The following is a 24,871-nucleotide window of genomic DNA, read 5'->3' on the forward strand; positions in this document are numbered from 1 at the left end:
TTGGGCAAACATCTTATCACTGAATTTGGAAACCGATTCTATTATCAAATCTATTACTCAAAACCTTGTGATCTTGACAAGTTATCTCTTGAATTTCAACACCATCCATCCACGCATTCAACCAACCAGCCAACCAACCTGTCCCATCTACTAGGCACCTGGCCCTTTGTGAACTAAAAAGATGAATAAGCTATCGTCCCAGCACTGGAGCGGCTTTTGATAAAACAAGTATACAGACAGTCCTATATGACTCTCACTTGGAAGTTACAAGTGCTACCAGGAGCTCAGTAGAGGAACAAATCACTTTCAATGGAGGGATCAGTCAAGACTTCATTAAGGAGAAGCATTTAGGTTATTGCTTGAGAGAGGAGCAAGATTTCTAAATTTAGAAATGGATTGGAACATTCCCCACCTCAGAACACGGGCAGCAAGCATGGCATCAGGGAATCAGGGAGGCAGAGGAGACATTCAAGGAAGAGTCATGACTCCACTAGGTGGTGTTAAGTCTGAGGAATCAGGAGGTGGCTCTGAGCAGACTGCCAGCCAAGGGAGCAGGACAGGACCTATTTTGGAGTGTGGAAGGAGGACCCTGAAGGGCTCTGAGCGAGTGACTTGGTCTGCTAGCTCTAGGCAGAATGGCTCAGCAAAGGGAGAACCCAGAAGAAGGGTACACAGCTAAGAAGCAGTTTTGGTGAACCAAGCCAGGATTGATTAATTAATATTGATTTAGGAAGGTGGTGGGGAGGGTGGGGTAGAGGGGCATACAGGGTTGCAACGGGCAGAATGGCGCTGGGGGGGTCTTAGTTTATCTCTAACGTTCTAGCTGACACGTTCTAGTACTTAATAGTTCAGCACACATGAAGAAAATTGTTAAACCAAATGCCCACAAAAACAGGGGTGAAAATAGCTTTGGATAAAATTCAGTCCCATTTCCATATCTGAAATCTCAACATTAATTGGTCTTATTAAAATAGATTGGTCTTATGGAAAAAGTATCAAGGAGTGCTAGAGAGAAAAGCCTAATTTGGGTAATCCCGTTAAAGTGTTTCAGCATTTGGTTTCATATAGGATAGGGATGGTTAACCGACTTTCAGTTTTGAAAGAGATCAGAGAAATGTGGTTCTACGTGCGCTTCAGCAATGCATCATCCAAAAAGGCTTCTCATATTCCCTTGGGAGACAGGAAACTATGGCCTGGATACCAGGGCAATGCAATGAATGATAATATCTAAATGGGGCTGATCAGTGAGTTCATGTTCACTTAGAAGGTGGCCTCTAGTGGGCATAAAACAGGGCTCTGAGCTCGCCAACAACTTTGCCAACATCTTACATGAAGACATGGAAAATTTGCTTGGTAAAATATTCAGATGAGACAAACTTTTGGAGGAATCAGAAATGTAACAAGTGACAACCTCAGGACACAAAAATATCTTGCTAGCCTAGGGTACTAAGGCCAGAATGGAGATGGTAAAATTAGTGAGGAAAATTTGAGGGCCTGCCTGAAAAAAAAATGTTATGTAAGTACAGGAAGGTGGATGTGTGGGTTTGAGCAGCAGCACGTGTGAAAAAGATTGGGGGGGTGGGTGTTAGTTGAGTAATTTCAATTTGAGTCAATTGTTTGACATGGCTGCAGGAAAGCCGGTGTGATCTAACGCAGTTTGCTGAAAATAGCATTAGGTCTGGCCTCACTTTAGGTAAGTCTCAGAAACACTTAGAAACCTGGGACCTTTTGACATAAATATGTTGGGTAAAAATTACTTACCAAACCTAGCTGGTCTTAACCAAGAGAAGAGGTTTTGCTGATTATCATGGAGGTCTTCCCTTTAGTTAGGCTGAGCGAAGGAGGTTAATCACAATGAAGGAGTAGTCACACTAGAGGTTCTATTTACCTATTCTTAGCAAATCTGAATTTTGAGTCTTTAAATTGCAACGATAATGAAATTTGAGGCACCAAGAGATAGAGACAATTTATTTTTTAATTTTTTAATTTTTTTTTTTAGATAGAGACAATTTAAAAGGGCAATGTTGTCTCTCTGTTCCGCATTAAGTAAATCCTAAGCATTTTCCTAAGTAATTAAGATATTACTTGCATTTTATCTGCTTGAAGATGGGACTCCTTAACTGTCTGAATAGTTCTGGGCCTTAAGCTGAGGTTTCCCTTCTTGATGGTAGGAGAGGATCCTGAGGGAAAGGGGGTGGAGTGCCCGTGATTTACAGCTGACTCCCTGCAAACACAATAGGGTACTATTCCCATGGGAGGATGAGACCTTCTGACACCTCTTACCATTCCCTCAGTGTATAAATTGTGAATTCTGCAACTTCCAAACATAACATTTACCTTTATGTCAGCAAATGAAAGGCAAGATTTTCCCTATTATCTATTAGAAACATAGAAAGCAAGCCAGCAAAATTTCTAAAGAAAGTTGGATTTTTTTTTTAATAACAGGAAATTTGTTGCCGTGTATTGTTTTCCTTCCTCCGGTAGCTGCTGCTGATCTTCAGGACAAGGACTGCGTGGATCTTGGTGTATACCATAAGAATAACAGACTAGAGGCACAGTCTCATCTCAACTGTTTCTCTTAAGAGAGAGTTCTTATATGACGGAGTCAGTGAGTTTTAGCCTCCATATAATGTAATTTTTTGGAGGGGTTCCTTGGTAGTTATCCAATGAGATATTTTAGTCTCTCAAGCCATGACTATATAGAATCTAGAACTCGAGGGAGCCTGGGTGGCTCAGTGATTGAGTGTCTTCCTTTGGCGCAGGGCATGATCCCGGGGTCCTGGGATTGAGTCCCTTATTGGGCTCCCCTCAGGGAGCCTACTTCTCTCTCTGCCTATGTCTCTGCCTCTTTCTGTGTATTGCTCATGAATAAAGAAATTCTTTTTTTATTTTTTTGACTTTTTAAAAATGTTTAATTAATTAATTTATTTATGATAGTCACACAGAGAGAGAGAGAGAGAGAGAGGCAGAGACACAGGCAGAGGGAGAAGCAGGCTCCATGCACTGGGAGCCCGACGTGGGATTCGATCCCGGGTCTCCAGGATCACGCCCCAGCCAAAGGCAGGCGCCAAACCGCTGCGCCACCCAGGGATCCCTAAATTCTTTTTTTAAAAAAGGAAAGAATCTAGAACTTGTTCAGAAAATAATAGATATCAAAAAGACCTGGAATTATGTTAAGATTATTTTGCTTTAAGTAAAAGAAGACATTTAAGCAATCTAAAAAAACTGATGGGTTGTTACATAGAAGAATTATTTTCTTATGACTTGTTTTAATAATGAGAGCTTCCCAAAGAGGGTAGAGACTGTGTGACAATGGAGCTGTTCTAGCAGAGTTTAGATAAACAGATACTGGTGGAGCTAGATGAACTTTAAGGCTCTTTCGAGCATAGCAGTTCTTTTCTTTTCCTCTGAAATAGCCCACAGTGTTAAATCTAACAAGGTAATCTGAAGGTGACTGCCTTGAACTCAGGGCTTCTGGGAAACTAGATTCATAGTTACTTAGAAGCCAAAGAAGGGAATCCATGTTCTGAGAGAAAGAGGATGGTGTCAGCAAAAGGCTCTTTGATACTCCTCCAGGATTAAAGCAAATTGTCAGAACGGTAAGGATAGAATGACAAACACAGTGAGAGATTTTAACAATACCTCTCTTAATGACTGATGAGTTAAAAAGTACATAAAAGATTTGAACAACATGGTTAAGAGGTTTCATCTAATGTGTGAAGCTCTATCTCCCCAGCACCCATCAGAGAATATCCATTAAAAAAAATATTCACGGAATGTTTTTAAGAAATCGATCACACACCAGGCCATGAACCAAGTCTCAATAAATTTTGTGGAACTGGTTTCATAAAAACAACATTCTCTAATAACAGATTTTTAAAAAGTTAGACTCCTAAACACAATGGTTACTAAAGAACTCTCACTCGTTTGGGAATTTAAAATGACACTGCTAGTACCTCATGAAATCAAAGATGAAACAATTATGGTAATGATAACATTCCAAAATAAAACTGGGCAGATTCCACTAATGGTATACTTAAGGAAAATACTTAAATTTTTATCCTAGAAAGGAAAAGAGATGGAAAACTAATGAGTATCCAATTCAGGATGTAAGAAAGTGAATGAGAATAAATCCAAAGTAAGTGGAAGAAAGGAATAATAAAGGGTAGAAACTAAGAAAATCAGTAAACCAAGACATACTACAGAAGATTAACAAAGCAAAATCTGTTTATTTGAAAAGGCTGATAGGTAAGTCAGCAAAACTGATCAAGAAAAACACAGGGAATATTAAAAAAAATTAGGGGTAAAAGAGAGAATATAACTACAGATCCAGCAGAGAACAAAAAATAAGAATGTACTATGGAACAGCTGTGTATCATTAAGTTTGAAAATTTCACTGAAATGAAGAATTTCAGAAAAACACAGTCTTATAACCGTTAAATGAATTGATGTATCGGTTAAAAATCTACTCATCTCTCCATCAAAGAAAACAAAACTAATAAGCAGTAGGTTCAGATAGTTTTAGAGAAAAAAAGATGCACGCTTTCAGAGATAGAGAATCTTACTATCAAAACCAGACAAGGGTAGTAGGGGAAAGGAAAACTATAGACCAATTTCAGATATAAATACAAATAAAAATCCTAAAAATACGTTAGCAAATGAACCCAACAGTGCATTAAACATATCATGGCTAACTTGGATTTGTACCAATAATGCTAGGACGACTGAACTTAAGAAAGTTGCTGACAGCAATTTCCCCATTATCAGATTAACAGAGAAAAACCCTCGATCTTATCAATGGATGCAGAAACAGCACTGAGTAAAATTCAACACTTATTTGTGATTTAAAAAAAAACAGAAACTCTTATTAGCAAACTAGGATCAGAAGGTAACTCTCTTAACTTAAAAAAAGAGTATTAACCAAATCCCAACAGTAAGCATCATGTTCAATGGCAAAATGCTAGCAGCCTCCCCCCGCTCCCCCCTTTTTTTTTCAGCCTTCCCTTTAAAATTAAGAACAAGTCAAGGAGGTGTGCTCTCTCTATTTTGCTTAACACTGTACTGTGGGTCCTAGGCAGAGGGGTTAAAATAAGAAAGATAAACAAATAAATAAATGTTGCAAAGGGAGAACTAAATCTGATGGTTATTTATGGATGACACTGGTTACACAGACCTAAGAAAAATTACAGATAAATTATTAGAATTGACAAAAGGCCTTAGCAAACTGCTATTAGTTCAATATGAAAAATTCTGCTCCCATGTACCAGCAACAAAGTAATTTTTTTCAAAAAAATACAATACTTATTTTTCTTGACCTTCATTTCCTGCTCTATGATGCATACCTTGTTTGTATGAGCATAGACTGATTAAAAAATAATAAAGAAAAACAGGTAACTAATTACGTTGCAAAATTATGAGATGCCGCGAGCACAATTTCATGGAAGACTTTCAGGATTCCTCTCTATTCTATGGTTCCCACAGAAAAATTCCATTTGAAAAAAAAAATGAGGCGTTGTAGATGGGGGTTACCTTGAACTGTGGTGAATCACACGTATTACTGGAAAAGAAACACAAACAGGAAGCTCCAGGCCTCTGCAAATCAAACTCTGCCTCAAAGGGAAAATAGGCTTGACACCTTCTCTTCCCCACAGCTTACAATAAAGTGAGCAGGAGCCAGCCTTTCAAATGGCATCCCACATCGGGAAGGAGACAGATGTCTTGAAGAGAGAGGCGCTGAGTGAGAGGTAGGTAGGTAGAGAGGGTTAAGAAAGCTCTTCATCTACGTGAATACTGAGGGTTACTCAAAAAAAATTTTTTTAATTGAAATTTCACTATATCAAGCACAGGATGATATTTAACTTCTAAGAACTACCTGCTACACCTGAGATCCCTAAACTTATTCTATACTTGGGTGTATCCATCAGCACGGGGCTTGGTCTGCTTGCGTTTTCTTAGAGCGGCAAGCTATGGCACATACAATTCTTTTCCACTCAGGGGTTGATTATCATTTTGATAAAATGACAACAAAAAATGAGATAAAACTTTATGAAGAACTTTTTTTGTTTGCTTGAACCTGACTGGGCAATTCACTCAATGAAAACAAGGTTATCTGAAAATGGTATAGTATGACGTTGTTTTTAAAAATGGTTAAAACCCAAGTCTTTCGAAACAACCAAAATAAGCAAAAATAGAGGTTGGTTTCCTATGTGATTAAATAAACTACGGCACATTCCTAGAGTGGGATAGGAGATAGCCCTGGAATCACACTGTAAAATAAACTTATTGACACTACTGACATGATAATATTCATGGTACAGTGCCAAGTTATAAAAATAAGATGTAAAACATTAAGTGCAATTTGAAATCACTTAAAAAAACTTCCAAGTTTGGACACTGGACAAAGATACTAACAACATGTGTGATAATTTCTGAGTGATGGAATAATAGTGACTCTTTTTGTCCTTTGTGCTTTTCTGTATTTTCTAAGTACTGTACACCGAGGGCGCGTATCAATGCGGATGTTATCGTAAGAAACTCACCATAATGACATTCGTGACAACGCGGATGGACATTACGCTAAATGAAATATGCTAGATACAGAAAGACAAATACCATGTGATTTCACTTGTACGTGGAATCCAAAAACAGAACAAAACAAAACAAAAATGAATGAATCAACAAAGAAAAAGAGACCGAGCCATAAGTACAGAGAACTGGTGGTTGCCAGAGACGAGGGGTGGGGGGTGGACGGGCAGAATGGGTGAGGGGCAGTGGGAGATACAGGCTCCCAGGTATGGAAAGAATAAGTCACGGGGATAAAAGGTTCAGCACAGGGAATATAGTCAATGGTATGGTGATAGCACCGTGTGGTGAGAGAGACTTGTGGTGCACAGAGAAGCGGAATCACTACGTTGCACACCTGAAAATATGCGACACTGTATGTCAGCTACACTTTGATAATTAATAAACAGCCAGACAGACTGACAATTAAATAAACCTCAGTATGATCAAAGTGCCTAGAGCTCACACAGCACAAGCCTCTGGGGCTCTCCAAAAACACTCGAACGCAGTGAGCTTCATGGCAGCAAAAACGACCGACAGAAACAGTGCCTCCTGACAGCCACAGCAGAGGACCTTAACTTCTTCCTGTTCTACTGCCAGGGGGGTAGCAGCTGGGCTGGAGTAGGTCAGGACCCCCAGGAGCCACCGAGAGGGCTCCGTGCCTGTGCCAAGGAGAAGCCTGCTTCCCCCGGCTCTCTCTCGCACCGTGGGCCAGGGGAGGTGCAGAGCCCAGCCTCCGGGGCCTCGGGACAAGGATTCCACGTAACCTCGCTTTCCTGGCCCGCTCCCTTCCTCAGCTCTCCAGCCTGGCTTCCGGGCCTCCCACGGGAGGGCCCCCACGCCTGTGCACCATCTCCCAGTGCCCCGGCACCATCTCCACCCAGGAGGGCACACATCTCCCCACAGCCGGCCACTCATGTGCCCGGCCTCAAGCTGATCTTACCCTCCGGAAGCCTTCCTTTTAGCTCCTCGGGCTCACATTGATCTCATAGTGTCTCGGTTCCTTGGCTTATCCCCCACGCTTGATCATGTGGGGGTGGGACAGTCACACCGGTTCACTGTTTCCTGTGCATGGCAGGGTCTCTGAACGGCTGGGGCCGAGGCTTGTGCTGCTGCTTTGATTGTCCCCATGGCCTTCGCCCAGCTCCTAGCACGGGCTCCGACACGGCGGGCTCGACCCTCCAGTCTGTCTGCCTGCTGCTTCCCTCTTTCTGCTTGTCCCACCCAACAGGGCAGAGGACGACAGTTTTCCTGCTCGTTCTTCTCAGCCCCTACCCATGTGGCTTCCTCCAACATCTTCAACTCGCATTTAGCCGCGCTAACGGATGGTGAATCACTAGCGCAGACAATCCCTGGGGGTGCCTGGTCCTCCTGCCTTCTTGCTCCCAGGCACCCCCACCCCGGGGTGCTGCACCCCTGTGCCTGTTCCCATGGAGGATCATGTCTTTTCCAGTTCCTCCCCGGCTCTTCTCCTTGCTTTTCAGGACTCTGGTGGGTTACGCTAGCCATTCATCTCTTCCCCGCTCGTTCAGCATCTGGCTACCGAGTGCCTTCTGCGTGGGGGGCTCTGTTGCTTACACTCACGGATGGAGGGCTCTTTCCCCCACTGGATCGGAAGCTCCCTGATGGCACATGTCATCGGTCAACAACTGTTTAAGTGTCCAGACAATCCAGCAGTGCGCTGGGAAAACGTCTGGAGGACATGAAGCTGAAGCTAGAAGGAGAAAAGGAACGGAGCAGAAGGCTGCCGTAACTCTCCCCTTTGTGGTCTGACTACAGAGATGGTGTAAAGACAACGAAGAGCTCCCGCTCTAGCGGGGCGAGTGGGGCCTTCGTCTCTTTCCGAGTTTAACGCAGACAAAACGGGACCGTGGTGTATGGGAGAGCGCTCTTCAGACGGTAGAACACGTCACCCCTGCGAGGCACCGTCATCCTCCCCACGCGCGTTCTCTGTATCTCGCTGGGGAAAGTTTGATCCCAAACGATAAGCAACGAAGTCACCCCATTTTGCAAGTTCCTGCGACCAGCAGCAAAATACAGCCCGAAAAGAAAGCCGAGAGCCCGACAAAACCCAGATATAAGAGACAAACGAGCAAGAACAGCCACGCGCCCACGGAGGGAGCAAGCCCACACCCCGTTCCTTCCCTCGCTCCCAGCTCAGCCCAGCTCCAGGCTCCGCGCGGCTGCAGGCCGGGGAGGAAGGACGTGCGGGGCCAGCCACGAGGACAGAAGGTCCACAGGCCAGGCTGCCGGGCCACGTGAACTACGGATTCGACGCCTGGTACGCAAAACTGAGCAGACAACCTGTTGTGGTTTGAGAGCACGCGAAATGGTGACGGAAATCAGTGTCGGGAGGAGGGCAGAGGTCACGCGCGTGGGCAGGGGTGCTGCAGCGGTGGGCTCGTCTGAAGCAGCCTAGGAGCCTCCCCCGGGCAGGGGCCCGGAGGGGGGGAGGCCGCAGTCGCCTTCCTCTGGGCAAATGACCAGAAGCGCAGACACCCACACCCCTCAGTGCGCTGTAACTCGGCCTTGATACCCAAGTGGGCGACCTTAGCTTTTGATTCTGGGGTCATTTTGATCATCTCTCCCCTGCGATCCCTACCTCGAGCTCACCAGTCCCGAGTCTTCACTCTCTCTGGGCTGCCACATGTGTAGGAGTTTCCCCCATGCCCCCCACAGTCGGAAGGAGCCTCCTAAGGAGCAATTAGTGTGATTTATTTATTTTTTTTAAAGTCACAGCATCTTGGAGCAGACAGTCCATTTTTAGATGAGGAGACTTAGGTGGACAGATGCGGAGAGACCAGGTGTGCTCATACCACCAGCTGGTGGCAGGGATGCGAGCCCTCCTCTCATACCTTGCAACGTATCACACAGGAGAGGAAGGGAAACCACTGCTTAGTGACATTAGCTTAGGGACACTGTTAGGCGGCTTCACATACTTTCTATCTGAGCTTGCATCTTCCGACAATCCCATGAGCTAGGCTCAACGAGGTAGGGCACTTTTCCCCATGTCTCCCATCCAGGAATGGTGGAAGTTGGGGGTCCGCATCCAGCATGATCGCAAAGCCCGTTCTTCCTTTTAACCAGGACTGCCTGAACGTTTCCAGATGAAGGAAGCTGATGGATTACTTAACTCAAGAGACGGGTACTTTTTGAGGGCTTTAAATTCTTATAGCCCTCATAAATTCAAAATAGCTTATGTGTTTAGGGTAACGGCAAAAGGAGGGCAGCGTGATGCTATGGACGTCAGTGAGTCACATGGGCCCCAAGGCTCCATCAGAACTTTGGCAGTCAGTGGGAAAGGTGGGTTACTAGAAACTTCTTGGTTTCCTCATGGGACCACAGTTTCACAATTTGTGGGGACTCTGGGGGATCCTGGAGAGATGGCTGTCCTATCTCTAAGCAGCTTCCTCCTCCAGAGCAGGGGAAAGCTGGAAAGGCAGGTTGAGTAATGCCAATGGCAGCCACACTGGGGCCGCCAGGACTCACGGGGCTCTCGGCGGAGTGGGAGGGAGCCCGTGGGCTGTACCTTCAGCAATGAAACGCCCCCAGGGATCCCTTTACCCCTGAGAGAGTAGAGAGCGCTCAGCAGTTGGCGGCCAGGCCAGGTCACCATCGACGCGGGGCCCGTGTCACACAGTAGAGCGGTGTGGGCAGCTCCTGTTTGATGTCGTTTGGTGAAAGCAATCGATTACGTCCTTTCATTCCGCTGTTTGTATGGACGCGGAATGTTCCTTTGGGTAGAGGATGGGATCCCACCGAAGTGGCCAGAACTGGGAAAGGAGAACTGTCCGTCGTTATAACCAGCTCTAGCCTTGCAAGAGCAGCAAGAGCGAGGAGGCTTCCCGAGCTGTCAGCTGACATGTATCCGCCCCCCCTGCCCCCGCTGGGGTGACCCTGTGCCCGAATCAGTTTTCTGAGTTCTCTCGGACCTCGCCCGGTACACCTCCGAGTGATTTCTCTCCCTGGCTTGACGTTTCTTTCTTTCTTTTTAAAGATATTATTTATTTAATCATGAGAAACACACACACACAGAGAGAGAGAGAGAGAGAGAGGCAGAGACACAGGCAGAGGGAGAAGCAGGCTCCATGCAGGGAGCCCGACGTGGGACTCGATCCCGGGACCCCAGGATCATGCCCTGGGCTGAAGGTGGCGCTAAACCACTGAGCCACCCGGGCTGCCCTGGCTTGACGTTTCTAAAATCAAAATTCAACCAAGTTTCAAATCCGTCTCTTTGGCTCTTTGGAGCAGACCTGAAGAGGATGGGTAACAAAATAGCTTATGTGTTTTGTCCACTGCTTGATGGGTAAGGCAAAGTCGGCTTCTGTTGAAATTACCCTCCACCAATATTTTACTGTGAAAAACTTCAAATACGCAGCTTTAGTAGTTTTACATTGACTACCTAGTTCTCACATTAACATTATACCATATTTGCTTTATCATATAGTGGATCCATCTAGCCAAACCGTAAAGCTTATCTACACATTTTTAAAAAAATTTATTTTAATGGTCTTTATTCTTCCAAGGTGTAGCTTGGGGGTAAAAGCATGGCTTTAGGACACCTGCGGCAGTGAATCCCTGCTTGAGCACCTACTAGCTGGGGGGCTGCACGTGCGTCTGATTTCCTAGCGCTTCAGTTTCCACAGTCATAGAATGTGGGTAACAATGCCTTGGGGGGCCGTGAGGATTAAATGCAAAATGATGGGGGAAGCGCCTGTAAGGACGTGGAACCAGTTTTTAGTTCAAAAACAAGGCATAAGCAAGGCGTGCTCTCTCTCCTATGAAACAAAACTGCAGAGTCAAAAAATAGTAACAACAGGGGCACTTGGGTGGCTCAGGGTGTGACCCCAGGGTCCTGGGATCGAGTCCGCGTCAGGCTCCCTGCATGGAGCCTACTTCTCCCTCTGCCTGTGTCTCTGCCTCCCTCTCTCTCTCTCTCTCTCTGTCTCTCATGAACAAATAAATAAAATAAAATAAATAGCAATAGTAATCTAGGTACAGACGAAATAAGAATGGGAGGATGTGGATAACTGTTGGAGCTGGGTGAGGGATTCGTGGGGGGGGAGTGTACATGAGGCTACACTGTGTATTTTCTATAAATTTGAAAATTTCCATAATGGAACAAAATATTAAAAAATGAATTCATCACTGGATTTTGTTAAGGAAAAAAAAAAAGGAATCCTACATTTGAAAAATGTAATCAGAAACCTCTAAGGAAGTAATAAGATAGATGATGACACGGTGGTTAATAGTACAGGTTGAGAGAGGCCCTGGGTCATCTCACCCGCATAGGCGGGAAGGGAAGCAGAAGCAAAGGGCTTAGGTATGTTGTAAATCCCCCCCCCCCCCCAGGTGACTTTGGTTCACTACTGGGTGAGAACCTTTATACTGGCAGAAAAGTGTGAAACCACACTTTCCAGCATCTTAATTGTGAGAATAAATACTTTGCATAATGCAGAAGTCGTGCCTCCAGCCAATTTGCAGGCAGATGACAGCTTGAGGAGCCTCTGATTTAGCAGAATAAAAATTATTTGTAACTGAACAGCCTTTCTCTGTAAGCCAGAGGTGGGTTACCAAAGGCCCCGATTAGACTGCCTTCTCCTACATCCCTTCTCAACGGTCTAAACTACTAGAGCTAAGGGCAAGGGGTTCCTTAGCCGCTTTCAGAATCGAGGACCTGGAGAATCCTGGAGAGAAGAAAAAACACCCGTGGACATGTTTAACAGAGAAGTAAAAGGAAAAGGCTTCGTTTCTTTCTTTTACCCCCAAAATGTCACCCTCCTGTTCTTGTACCCTGATTCCTTCCCCTCTGTGCCGTGGTTCCTTTTCTCTTGTTCCCCTTCCCTGGCGGCCAGGGGCCTTGAGGGTCTGCGGGAGGACCTCTGTGTGCGGTGACATGGTGCGTGTGTCTGGGAGCCCTCGCAGTGGCAGCAGAGGCAGGGTCCTGGAGGGGTGGAAGCAGCTGGACCCAACCAGCCCGGCAGGGCTGCTGCAGGTGAGCCACAAAGCCATCCGGGGCCCTGTGGGCCTTCTGCACGAGGGCAGGGAAGAAGAAAGCTGGTCACAGAGCATGCACGGGAGCCCAAATGTGCACATGCTCCCTCAGAGGGGCTGGCAGTATTTTTGTATCCATGCATTACTGACAGGACAGGGTCTCCCCAAAATTCATATCCTGAAGTCCTAACCCCCAGTGTCACTATGTTGGAAGACAGGCCTTTTAAAGAGATAATTAAGGTTCAGTGAAGCCATAGGATAGGGCTCTAGTCCCATCGGTCTGCTGTGCTCACAAGGGATGCATCTGTACAGAGAGACCACGTGAGGACAGTGAGGTGGCCTTCTGCAGGCCTCCTTGCAGAGAACAGAGGCTCCACCAGAAGAGGCCTCTTGGAGCCCCCCGAGAGAGGGACACAGCGTCGGACAAAGAGGTGACTTTTGCAGCCTGAAGGACTGGAAGGAGTGGCATTTGAGACGACCCTTGCAGCAGACTGTAAGAGATGGAAGGAAGGCATCCTGGAGGAGGACAGCGAGGGCCCGAGGCCCCCCGAGGGGCGGTCTGCTCTTGCGGTCGGGCGGGTACGAAGCCTAAGGTCAGCAGAAAGCCAGTTCAGACAGATGCATGCTGAAGGGCCTTGGACGTCGGGGGACAACGTTCAGGCCTTTCTCAGAGGCTGCTGGGAACCCTGGACAGCTTTTATTTATTTATTAAAAAAATTTTTTTTATTGGAGTTCAATTTGCCAACATACAGCAGAACACCCATTGCTCATCCCGCCAAGTGCTCCCCTCGGTGCCCATCACCCCATCACCCCAACCCCCTGCCCACTTCCCCTTCCACTACCCCTTGTTCGTTTCCCAGAGTCAGGTATCTCTCATGTTTTGTCACCCCTGGACAGCTTTTAAACAAGAAGATGGCAAGAATCGATCTGTGTGCTCACAAGGCCAAAGGCACGAGGCCTGACACGGAATAAGCATATAATGGTGCCGGGCATCACCCGAGCACCACATCTCAGCTCCTGCGATTCCGGACTCCCCCCACCCCACCCTGGAAAGTAGGAAGGGGAGAGTCAGGGACCAAGACCCCGCAGCTGGCTTGCAGAGGGGAGCTCGGATCCCTATCACACGCCCAGCGCCACGGAGAGCGGCCTGTCCATTCTGCCATTTAAAACCCTAAACCCGCTTCTTGTGGCTTCATCTACTTTCCCTGCAGCCAGAAGGGCTAGTAATTGGAACGGAGACCGGAATGCACGTTTCGTTTAGGCTCGGGACGTAGGTAGAACGGCCGTGAGAGCTTCCAACGCACCGAGCACCTCTAGAAATGCTACTCGGCCTTCCAAAAGAAGCAATACGCCAGCTGGTCCCCGGCCCGCCTCGTCACCACACAGCGTGACGACCGTTCCTGCTATGTTTGGCGGTATCAGAGTATCCCATAATGGTAACTCGCAGATCAGCTGCAAAATGTGTAGGCAGAGGGGCGCCTGGGGGGCTCAGCGGGGTAGCGCCCCCTTCAGCCCAGGGCGTGACCCCGGGGTCCCAGGATGGAGTCCCGCATCGGGCTCCCTGCATGGAGCCTGCTTCTCCCTCTGCCGTGTCTCTGCCTCTTTCTCTCTCTGTGTCTCAGGAATAAATAAATAAAATAAAAATCTATGGAAACAACTCGATTGTCAGAGTAGATTGAGCTTTAAAAAAAAAAAATGTGTAGGGAGAGCACTTGTCCTGGGCGAGCGGACGCCCTGCACTGACTGTATTTTTTTCAATTCAGTATCAACAGCTGCTCTCAACTACTCTTTGCTCCCCAACTCCTGAAAGAGCATCCGAGACCCAGGAAAACACGGTGCTATGTCCTGGATCTGGTGGAAGGTCAAACTGGGTAGGAGAGGCCATGATCATTTCTTTTGGCTCAGCTGCTTATCCAAAACCTTGGATATATTTAAAAATGAAAAAGAATAAAAAAAAACTGGGTTAGAAAGAAGAGTTAATGTTCCTTAAATATAAAAATCAAATCATACTGTGACATGTACCGTCAGGAACCACTTAAATGGTCTTGTATGCTCTTTCCTTCAAGGGCAAACATTTTTAGTATTTAGGAAGCAGTGCTCACAGGGGTAATGTGGGTTCTGTTTTGAAAATTATACATGACTTTATTATCCTAAGAGACAACTGTGTATGATAGTTTGTCAGGGAAAGGCAGACTGAAAGCATCAATTCAATTCAGCACACCTACTGTGTGTCAGGCACTGTGACCAGATAGATCAGGATAAAAAAACTGAACAGTATGAAAGGTTACTGAAATCACTTTATTTATGTTTAAAGATTTTATTTATTTATTCATGAGAGGCAGAGACACAGGCAGAGGGAGAAGCAGGTTCCCTGCAGGGAGCCCGATGTGGGACTCGATCCCGGGACCCCAGGATCATGCCCTGGGGTGAGGGCAGACACTGAACCACTGAGCCACCCAGGCGTCCCTTGAAATCACTTTAAAAACAATTGATGCGGGATCCCTGGGTGGCGCAGCGGTTTGGCGCCTGCCTTTGGCCCAGGGCGCGATCCTGGAGACCCAGGATTGAATCCCACGTCAGGCTCCCGGTGCATGGAGCCTGCTTCTCCCTCTGCCTGTGTCTCTGCCTCTCTCTCTCTCTCTGTGTGTGTGACTATCATAAATAAATTTAAAAAAAAAAAACAAAAAAAAAAAACAATTGATGCAGAACACCTGGGTGGCTCAGTCGATTGAGCGTCTGCCTTGGGCTCACGTCATGATCCCAGAGTCCTGGGATTGAGTCCTGCATCGGGCTCCCTGCTCAGGGGGGAGCTTGCTTCTCCCTCTCCTCCCTTCCCTTACTATCTCTGTCTCTCTCTGTCAAATAAGTAAATAAAATCCTTAAAAAAAAAAAAGTGATGCCATAATAACTTTTTTTTTTTTTTAACTTTCAAACCAAATTTTGAGAGTCATTCCTTTGAAAAACAGGCATAATATTTTCCACTTCCTTGCTTAATCACGCCCCAGGACTCATGTTCTGTGGCTTCCCTGTGAAATTTTCCTAACACTGCCTACCCTATTCCATCTTCAAGAAGGCAGTGGGGGTAGAACTGGGAATGTGTGTGTGGGAATGTGTGTGTGTGCACGTGTGTGTACTGGGGATCTGCTTTTCCTTTTGTGCTCCATAGAAACACTCATATTATACTTTCCGTTTTGTGTCCTAATTGGTGGAGTTTGGTCTCACCCATAAAACAAAACCCTTGTCATGTACTGTGTCTCAATGTACCTCTGTTTTCCCAAGGCAGGAACAATGCCCAGCACTGCTCCTAAATGTTTACTGAATGAACGACTGCGAGCTTCTTTGGACTGCGAGCTTTATCTCAGAGTCCAGTTTGGTAGTTAAAATATTCCCCATAGTAAGTGTCAAAAATTTCAAAACTTACAATGTGTGCATATATAAATATACCTCAGGATATTAAGTTTGTTAAGGTATAGTTTACAGAGAGTGAAACTGTCCCTGAATTTTGACAAATGGACACAACTGAGTGAGGGGAGGTGGTTCTTAAATACTTGCTTGGGTCCTGTCCCTCCAGGGCCTCTGCCTGTGAGGCCAGGGTTTTTAATAACTCCTCTGGTGATTCAGAGAAGAATCCTTGGAGTGGATGGTCCTCTGCCACTGTATTCTGGATTTCCTCTCCTTTCCTCAGTCCCCCATCCATCACTCTCAGTCAACTATTAATACTGAAGATGAAACCAAAACATTTCTACTCGGTACCCCACTAGAAATAAAACACTTGGCTGGAGTCAAGTATGATTTCTGGTTGTTTAGAAGAAACAGAGCTAGTAAATGATATTTTTGAAATGAACATGAGATAGCCACTCAAAGACATGAAAATGGCTTTGAATCAGAGTGAATAAAAGGGCTGTGATTGGGGTACCTGGGTGGCTCAGTCGGTTAAGCGTCTGCCTTTGGCCTGGGTCATGATCCCAGGTCCAGGGATCCACCCTGCATCAGGCTCACTGCTCATTGGGGAGCCTGCTTCTCCCTCTGCCTCTGCCTGCTGCTCGACCTACTAGTGCACACTCTCTCTGTGTCAAATAAATGAATAAAAATCCTTAAAAAAAAGGGGGGGGGGAGGTGCTGTGATTTAAATGGAGACTGAGGATTAATGTAGGGAAGGGGTGGGGTGAGAGAAGAAAATTGCTCTTACAAAACACATTAGTTTGATTCCAAATGCAACGTGACACCTAAAGATTCAGGGGCTCTGTGATTAAGAGAGATCGACACAAGGTCAAAACCTAAGGAATACACTATTGAAGGAAAATAGGGGAAATTCATTTCTCTGGTTTTATGGTGTCATCCTTCAATGACTGGAAGAGACATGGGATAAGGGGGACAAAAGATATTATCTTCTCTATCCTTTACTTAGTTGAGACTGTTGGACTATGTGGAGTCTGGCCTCTAATTAATAATATGGGGCAATCTTTACCCTATTCAGATTTCTATTTTTACAAATCAACATTTCTGTTTGGGTGAAATCCATCATACCCAAGTCCAGAGGCCTATCACCCTTCTTCTGTCATCGGCCCCCCGCCCCACGATTGTATTATGATCCAAATACTTCCAGTGATAGGGTCAATGGCCAGGAGACTTGACATTTAGTGGAAATGGAATCTGACCTTTACTAATGTTTCATTGTGAATAATCTTGGTTTCATTGTGAATAATGCTCAAAATGGGGCTGATGTATTGACTAGTGTTTGACTAGCCAAAAAAAAAAAAAAAAAAAAAAGAAGAAGAGGAAGAGGAAGAAGAAGAAACCATCATGAATCAAAACGGAGGTATATAAACTTGGTGTAAAAACAGCCAAAAAAATGCACAAAAATGTACAACGCCTACTTGTTCTGCTGAGGTCCTGGGAGACTACAAGCCTGCGTGTATTTTAATAGTCCATTAATTAAAATGGGTCTTTCAGAAAGGGTGAATTTAACGACAACGACAACAAATCACCCTGGTTTTGCAAAATGCCATCAAGTTACCCCCTCAGAGAAAAGGAAATCATGGAAACTGCCGTGGACACGTTTGGAAGCATGCTTCCCACTATCATTTACAAGGCAGGGTACGTTGGTCTCGCCAGCTGCCAGGACGGGTGGGAAACTGCTGAGCCAGCCGTTATGGCCAAACCAAGCGGCTCCCTGTAATTAGAGTTAGCTGGGGGAAAAAGTGGCACACAGAGGATAGAAATATGTGGCCTCAGACGGGGTGGGGGAGGACAAGACAGCTGATTAAGTTTCTCTCAAGAGATTCAGTGAAAGGATCTCCCTGGGAGTGGCCCCCACTAATAGCTGCGAGCCCCGTGGAGCACCTGAAAGGTGGCTTGTCCAAACAGAGATGTGCTCTTACGAGTCGAACACACACGGAGATTTCTAGGACTTAGCACACAACTATTTCCATGATTTTTAATACTGGTTGCATGATGATAGGATAGTTTAGATACATCTCAGGTCAAAGTATATTATTAAGATTGATTCCACCTATTTCTTTTTACTTTCATTTCACATGGCTACTAGAAATTTTTTTTTTTTTTTTTTTGGCTACTAGAAAATTTTAAGGCATACATGCTCTTTGCCTTCTCTCTCTATTGGACAGCAGGGATTGAGACCTTCGCTTCTTCACTTGGTAGCTGTTTCTGGCGAAGGGAGGCTGGGCTGTGGAGGGTTAGCAACGGAAGAAACGTCTTGTGTTTCTGTGGGATGAGCGTCATGCCGGGGGTGAAGCATCGTGGCTGGTACTCGCTGACTGAAAACTTTAGCTTCAGGAGACGTGAGGAGGGGGCACAAGAGACTCTCAAGCTTAATTAGGTCTGACCCGGGCCCGACTCAATCTGCCTCTGCCTCAGGTTGTTAATCTGGAAAATGGGAGGGCAAGACTAAATTCCTGTGGCATGAAGTGAAACCAGAGGAGGCCTCTACCTGCGATCAGTTCCCCATCACTCCAAAATTGGTTCCCCATCACTCCAAGCTTGAGGATGATTTCTGCTACAAATGATTAGAGTTGGGGCACCTGGGTGGCTCAGTCGGTTAAGCGTCTGCCTTTGGCTCACATCATGATCCCAAGGTCCTGGGATCGAGTTCTACACTGGGCCCCTTGCTCAGCACAGAGTCTGCTTTTCCCTCTACCTTTGCCCCTCTCCCCTGTTCATGTGCTCGTGCTCTCTCTCAAATAAGAAATACAATCTTAAAAAAAAAAAAAAGGAAGATTAGCGTTAATGTAATCAGCCCTTACACTGTGACTACTGAGGCCCAGGCTGAGGAGCACAGCTATTCATCTGTGTCAGCTCTGCTTCCGTTCCCCTCATGGGAACAAGTGCACAGTTTCTTCTGTGACTCGTTACTGTAGTTAAAGACACACAAAGAACAGGAGTGCGAGGCGTTTGGTAAAACATACACACTTCGCCTCCCTGGTAAGGACTGAGAGAACAATTTTAATGTTTTCTTGTAAAAGATTTTATTTATTTATCTGAGAAAGAGCGAGAGAGAGCGAGAAAAAGCAGACTGAGGCAGGAAAGGGCAGAGGCAGAGGGAGAAGCAGACTCCCCACTGAGCAGGGAGCCCGAGGTGAGACTCGATCCCAGCTCCCCAAGATCATGACCTGAGCCGAAGGCAGATGTTTAACTAACTGAGCTGCCCAGCCGCACCTCAGAGAACAATTTCAAACAGAAAAATCATGCAGATGAGATTCAGAGGGAAATGTATTTGCTTTCATTCAAAGCCACAGATGAAAAGTCTGCTACTGTGCTATTAACCTACTAAGTAAGAAATCCAAGGTTTTCTAAGAATACTTCAGTGGGGATCCCTGGGTGGCGCAGCGGTTTGGCGCCTGCCTTTGGCCCAGGGCGCGATCCTGGAGACCCGGGATCGAATCCCACGTCGGGCTCCCGGTGCATGGAGCCTGCTTCTCCCTCTGCCTGTGTCTCTGCCTCTCTCTCTCTCTGTGACTATCATGAATAAATAAATAAAATCTTTAAAAAAAAAACAAAAAAACAAACAAACAAACAAAAAAAACAAAAAAAAAAACAAGAATACTTCAGTTATAGAATACGTCTATAAAACCCCACGTTCCCCCTCTTCAAAAACCAAACGCCCCTCAAATCAAATTTCAAGACCATGAATTTCTGTTTGAAAGAGTATGTTAAAAACAGGCACAGAATTCCACTTCTAAACAAAGCCTTGGCTGACCTGAGGGGCCTCAGCCGGCTGCAGTGCAGGTGCTGAAAACTAGCGATTCTGCTGTCGAGTGTCAGAATATATAAATCAGCTACCAGCATGAAAAACTTGGGATGGTTACAATATGGATGGAGATTTCGGAGAGTTCTGGGCCCAGTAGCACATGCATCTTTTAGGCGTGTGTGGCTTGCTTCTGCAGCGGCACAGCAACACCCTCCCCGGCTTATGCCTTGTTTTACAGACCGACCCAGTCAGGAAGGCATTTGTCTAAGGCAAGAACTGCAGGTGTGAGACACGGACAGGGTAGGGGATCAGAGGGAACAGAGCAAAGTGGAAAACCCCTGGCTCTGAGCCTGATCACTCTGGCTTGATCTCGGCGCCAACAGAGGAGCTGGGTGACCCTGAGCAAGTCCCTTTCCTTGCTAGTCTGAGCTGCTGTGGGGAAAGAAGGGAAAGAAGCTCTACAGTTAAGGAGCCCAGGTGGTACGCTGGCAGGTAGTGAATAACTTTGTTAGAGTTATTCCTTCTTATCCTAGAGACTAGAAAGAAATGTGGTTAGCATAATCTATTATCACAGCAAAATCTAGCTGACCACCTGGGAAGTGTCTAATTTGTCACTGTAAAAAATATGAAGGCCTAGGTCATTCACTATCAAGAACCGAGGCAGAGAAAGCAAAGGGGAAAAAATGTCAGACACCATCCCAACATAGTAGCGGATCCAGGTGAGGATTATCCATTGATACTCAAGGACGCAAGGCAGGTGGGTGACAGGATGTCCATAAAGGATCCATGAACCAGCCCACAGATGCCTTTACTGACTCAAAGTGTATCTGGACAAGGGTGAGGTCTGGTTAGCACACCCTGCTTAAGAGGTCAAACTAGGCTCTGTGGATGGTGGGACAATGTGACATCAATGGCCTCCTGCCGTGATGTAGCATCAAGCATGCATTATCACCTGTGGAGTATTCTTGCCGCAGAAGATGTTTACCCTGCATCGAATACCAAGCCTCGAGAGCTAACAATTTTCAGCAAGGAAGAAGGAGCAAGCTGAACGACACTATGCAGAAACAGGCACGGCCAGAGTGCAGGATGCTCTGTACCACCTGCAGCCTGGCCAACAGGGAGCTGTCTGAATGTGGAATGCATGTTAGATGATGTCATGAAATTACTGTAAAGGTCTTAGGTATAATATCGTGGTTGTGCAGAGGAACCCATAGGAGATACACAATGAAATGTGTAGAGGTCAAGTGCCAAGATGTTTTTAACTTTCAAATGGTATAGCAAAAATTTATGTAAGGTATGCCATATGTGTTATATATAATACATATAGATATATATGTGTATAAATAATTGGAAAAAGGAATAAAGAAAGCAAATATGGCAAATTCAGAACAATTGACGAATCTTACAGGTAAAGGGCACATAGGTGTTGGTTTTGCCATCCTCTCAAACTAGTGGCTTTGTTCAGAATAAAAAGTTGAGAAGGAAACTGGGAGAGAGAAAGAAAAAAAAATGAGAGGGGAAAAAAATCACATAATATCACTCTCTCCTCTTTTTATAATCCTGATATATTTATATTCAGGTCAGCTTCACTGTGTGCCTTTTCATTCAGTATGGTGATATTTTTACCACTTTAATAAATTTCATGTGTGCTCATTCAAGCTGATGTAGCCACTGTTTTGGCTGCTTTGTTGGCAGACATCAAAACCAAACTTTAAATAAAGCTCCCATAGTAGGCCCTAGAAGTGTACCAGGTAGGTAGGAAGCCAGAGATACCATATCAAAAAACTCCTGAAATTGACACCTAATTCCCTATCTGGATGGTTTTTAAGCCAATAAGACTGGATCAAAGGCTCTAGGTGGAGAGCATCCTCTTGGGCTTTAATCTTTCTGGCTGGGCCGGGCATTAAAAGAAAAAAAAAAAATAAAGACAGGTACAGGGTGCTGGTCAAGCAGGGCTACTGAGGTTTCAGAAAGGCTGCTTGCACATAGAGCATGCTGTGCCCGCGTTCTGGTGCAGAGTAGCAAAGGCTCAACCCAAAGGACAATCACTCAGAATTCAATTTTTAATGCAGTGAGAACTCCCAGTGAAGCAGGAATTAATTCTGTGATGCCTTTAACACGGACAGGGCCGTAAAGGGCCTGGATTCAGGGCAGCCCCAGTGGCAAAGCGGTTTAGCGCTGCCTGCAGCCCAGGGTGTGATCCTGGAGACCCGGGATCGAGTGAGTCCCACCTACCGTCGGGCTCCCATCGGGCTCCCTGCATGGAACCCGCTTCTCTGTGTGTGTGTGTGTGTGTGTGTCTCTATGAATAAATAAAAAAGGGGGGGCCTGGATTCAGAGAGCATAGATACACACCTGGCTCTACTGCTCGCGTCGGCTGTACAGCTGCAGAGCAGGGTTTCTTAGTTGGGGTGCAACTCTTCACTGGGCAGGGCTGTCTCAGACACCATAGGACATTTACCAACCCTACCCGACTCTCCACACCCCCACATGCCAACACTGCCTCCCGACTTTGAGAAGAGGACAACGAACACCCCCACAACTCCCAAGGGCCTCCTGCCTAAGACATAGGCTACATTCCTGGAGTCACTGATTTTATCAGGGGTTAATACCTGTTCCACCACCTAAGCGGCGATTTGGGAGGAGCAAAAATGCTGCAGCTCCTTCTACCCTTGCATCAGCTATACAAATGATATCATAATACCCGTTTGCACGGGCAGCCTTTCCAGTTAGAGGCAGGGCTATAGACTTGGTCCAAATACCTGGAATCCCAGGTGGGATCTATTACCCGGTGTTAGCTGTCCAGCCACGTACTAGAGTATGCAACAGCCAACTCAGTCTGAAAACGCTTCCCCTCCGTAAATGGGAAATAAGCACTACTGCAGACAAAACCCAAGCTGCAGTGTAGATTTTTGCGTGAGGGCTGACGGCAGAGACACGGGAGCATACGAGATGGACGCCGGTCTCAAAGCAGCTTCAAAGAATCTGGCTTAGGATGGCACTCAGTCTAATCTGGAATGAGAAGGACACTCCTCTTGGTGAGCAAGGAGCAACTTCAAGGATCAAGAGAACAGGGTAGCAGAACATGGTGCTCTATCGGCCCACGCACAGCGGAGCAAGGAGCAACATGCGCAGCCTCGACCTTCAAAATAGCAGATCTGTTCTTTGCATTCTTCAGCCTTGCTCAGGGAAGGGAGTCTTAGAGGCTGGGCAGGGCGGCCTGTGAGTGTGCACAGCAGCCACCTGGAGCGTGACGTGAAGAACACACCTGCTACAAGGGTTCAGATTCCATCCACCTCGACTGGGCCCAGGGACCTGCACCCTTAAGCAATCTCTCTGGGTGATTCAGATGCAGGCCGCAGACAGCCCTGGGAGAACAGGGGCCACCTCTCCAGAGACTTCTACAGTTAGCAGGCTTTGCCTTCAATCTCCCTCCTGGGGCCTTCTCGCTCTCATTTTACTCCCTTCGAGACTTAGAATTTAGGCAAAAGTGCTTCTGTGCCCTCAGGTATGGTTGGTTCTTTTTGATTAAAAAAAAAAATCATTCTTACTCTACCTCTGTTCCTCCTCCCTGCCCACCTGCCACACACACTGCGTAGATGAAAAGCTGGTTTTATTGTGTTGATCTGATTTCTCCTTTTATCCTTCGCTTTCAAAGGAGGACGAGGAAACGCTGACTGGACAGAAAGTTCCAACCCTTCCTCTGAAGGAGCCCAAAGGCCTCAGGTACTAAGAGGGAAGTGAAGGAGGCCGCCAGAGGCGAGAGTCTTGAAGAGCTACGTGCAGGTGGATACCCATGCTCGAGGGCCTTCGCTGCGGTAAAAGGGCACTGAGGCGGCCCACGAGAGTTACCCGGGCGTTGGAGAGGCAGTGCCGGCAGGGAAGGAGCTATACATGTGTAGCTTCCTATAGTTCCTTACATCAGGATATTCAGCATTCTTGCTGTCTCACCCGACGCTGCTTACTATTCAGCTTTGGTGCACTCCTCCACATTCTATTCATCTTAAAAACAGCAGGCTGATAATGTAAAGTCTCTAAATCTCTGGACTTGGCCATCTGAAATGAGATCTTTTACCCTTTTCTTCTCCAACTTTCCAGAACACATTTTCACAGCAGCCTTGCGAAGGGACAGATTATCAGAACCAGAAACATGGAGGGTAGCAAAGTCGAAGGAATATTACACCAAAGGCTTTGGTAAGAGAATATTTATGTTCACGAGCACAAGCCACACCCTTTCTGGGAAGATATTACTAGCCCTGAAGCTGGGTTAGTGGATCCCAAAATATACCTCACAAAAAAGCACAGTTACCCTCCTAAAACAAGCCCTATAATTAAAGTCTTTTTCAAGTGGCTTGTGCTATATCACAACTTGACATATGTTGCTTTACTCTCCCAGCTTCAGCAAGTGTAGCCATCTTGGGCTACAAAAGCTCTCAACAACTTACATTTAAACCAGACTGTGGTGTCACTAGGAAACTGATGCAGATAAACAGCCCCGTGGACCAAAATACCCAATCTCAGTCGTCGGTAATGAGATCTCTCTCCTCCCTAAGCACATTTTCATCACAGCAGAATCGCTGCCCTTGCTTCAAAAGGAAGGACTGGCCCCAGATTGAAATACCATTTCATCTCAGAGACCATCTAAAGGCAGCCTCTTCTGAAGAAACTGGGGCTGAAATCAAAACAGGAGACAACCTCCTTTGTGTGAATGCGGGGATCGTGTTGTGTGAGTCTCGCTTCTAAGTCAACAGTCATCAGCCTAAGCCTTCAGATGCCCATCTGTCTGCCTGAATCCATGGAAGTCGGTTCTTGCTCGGAGTTACGGGTAGTGTAAGAGACAGTCCCTTACGAGGTCTGTGACCAAACTTCTTGATGTTTTCTAGTTCTATATTTACAGATATTTAAATGTCAAAGTATTTAAAATTTTAAACCTTCAAAGTAATAGCACTTTGAACATTAATTTTTTTTTTATTACTTCCATATCAGGTTTCTCGGTCTCAGCATTTTCAACACCTCGGGCCTGATCACTGGGTGTGGCGGATGCTGTCCTGTGCACCGTAAGATAGTTATAGCAGCATCCGAGGCCTCCACCCACTAGGCCAGGAGCAC

At 46.1% G+C, this 24,871-nt stretch overlaps 2 protein-coding genes across 5 annotated transcripts in view; one reads left to right on the forward strand and one right to left on the reverse strand.

Moving 5' to 3' along the window:
* Positions 1-24,871, forward strand: part of LOC112658473 (uncharacterized) — a 444,780-nt gene that overhangs the window by 241,448 nt on the left and 178,461 nt on the right. The gene's annotated exons all lie outside the window — the stretch shown is intronic.
* The window catches only part of FYN (FYN proto-oncogene, Src family tyrosine kinase), a 211,362-nt gene that overhangs the window by 90,427 nt on the left and 96,064 nt on the right, over positions 1-24,871 (reverse strand). Inside the window, exon 1 of one of the 4 annotated variants that reach the window (XM_035698154.2) lies at positions 7,505-7,528. The exons of the other annotated variants lie outside the window; for them this stretch is intronic. The gene's annotated coding sequence lies outside the window, so the exon portion shown is untranslated. Of the gene's footprint in view, positions 1-7,504; positions 7,529-24,871 lie in introns of those variants that run through there. 4 annotated transcript variants of the gene reach the window in all.

Source organism: Canis lupus, chromosome 12 (assembly GCF_003254725.2).
Source record: "Canis lupus dingo isolate Sandy chromosome 12, ASM325472v2, whole genome shotgun sequence".
Classification (NCBI taxonomy): domain Eukaryota; kingdom Metazoa; phylum Chordata; class Mammalia; order Carnivora; family Canidae; genus Canis; species Canis lupus.